This window comes from Mus caroli, chromosome 9, assembly GCF_900094665.2.
Source record: "Mus caroli chromosome 9, CAROLI_EIJ_v1.1, whole genome shotgun sequence".
In the NCBI taxonomy this organism is placed as follows: Eukaryota; Metazoa; Chordata; class Mammalia; order Rodentia; family Muridae; genus Mus; species Mus caroli.
Window position 1 is genome coordinate 11,833,962 of NC_034578.1, and position 1,529 is coordinate 11,835,490.

General features: G+C 47.1%; 1 pseudogene; it reads left to right on the forward strand.

Annotated features, from left to right (window-relative positions):
- Positions 1-502: 502 nt before the first annotated feature.
- LOC110301437 lies at positions 503-1,121 on the forward strand (annotated as a pseudogene).
- Positions 1,122-1,529: the final 408 nt, after the last annotated feature.

Consider the following 1,529-nt stretch of genomic DNA (forward strand, 5'->3'; position numbering starts at 1 on the left):
AATTCATCCTGCCTACAAGATGTTCTGGGGTAAAGGTGGAACAGAAATAGTGGAAGTGGCCAACCAGTGACTGGCACAACTTGAGACCAATGCCATGAGAGAGAGCCCACCCCTGACATTTCCAGGAGGGCCAGGAACCAGAGGCTGGATAGCCCAGAAAACTAGAAAATCTCTTGGCATGATTCTGCTGTGGGATGTGGATGGTGGCCTCACCCAGATTGACAAGTATCTGTATTCCTCTGAGGATTACATCAAGTCAGGAGCTCTCCTTGTCTGTGGTATCACAAGAAGGTAAAGAAGGACAAGGGCAAGAAGGACGTCCCTGCTGCCATGGGAGCATGTCAGGGAGCAGCTGTTCTGGGGATTGCACTTACTGCTCTGGGGGAAGAGATTGGTGCAGAGATGGCATTGTAAACTTTTGGTCACTTGCTGAGATATAGGCAGCCCACCCTCTGTCAGGCTGTACCTTTAGCACTGGCAGTAATCTGTTTCAAATCCATGACTCAACATCCTGGATACTCTAAGCAGATTGTCTCATGATGCTGATCCAGAAGTTTCCTATAACTACATCTTTGCTATAGGCATGGTGGGCAGTACTACCAATAATGCCCGTCTGGCTGCAATGTTGTGCCAGTTAGCTCAATATCATGCCAAGGATCCCAATAACTTGTTCATGGTGCACTTGGCACCAAGCCTGAACACATTTAGGGAAGGGCACACTTACCCTCTGCCCCATCACAGTGATCAGCAGCTCATGAGTCAAGTAGCTGTGGCAGGACTGCTCACGGTGCTTGTTTCTTTCCTGGATGTTCGAAACATCATCCTAGGCAAATCTCACTATGTATTGTGTGGGCTGGTGACTGCCATGCAGCCTCGGATGCTGGTTACATTTGATAAGGAGTTGTGACCATTGCCAGTTTCTGTCCGTGTGGGTCAGGCAGTGGATGTGGTGGGCCAGGCTGGGAAGCCAAAAAATGATCATGGACTTCCAGACTGATACAACTCCAGTGTTATTGGCCCATGGGGAACAGGCAGAGTTGGCCACTGAGGAGCTTCTTCCTGTCACCCCCATTCTGGAAGACTTTGTTGTTATTTAGAAGAACTCCAACTATGATCTTTGAAAAAGTGGCTTCTAGAGACCCTGGCTGCAGCTGCTTTTTTTTTTTTTTTTTTTTTTTTTAAGTAGGTCTTGCACGTGCCCTGACTCGCCAGCAAGAATGATGCTGCAACAGGGATCTGCACACATTTATTGGGAGAGTTTGATTGCAGAGGTGAAGAGACCCCAAGCCCAGAACTGGTGCTGCTTATATAGGCCTAGGAGAGGCGTGTCTCACACCTGGATTGGTTATGCATGGGTTTTGCTTACCACCTCATTTGCATGTCTACATCTGATTGGTTAACTTGTCTCTCATCTGATTGGTTAATTTGTCTCTCATCTGATTGGTTAACTTGTCTCTCATCTGATTGGTTAACTTGTCTCTCATCTGATTGGTTAACTTGTATCTCATATGATTGGATAACTTGTCTCT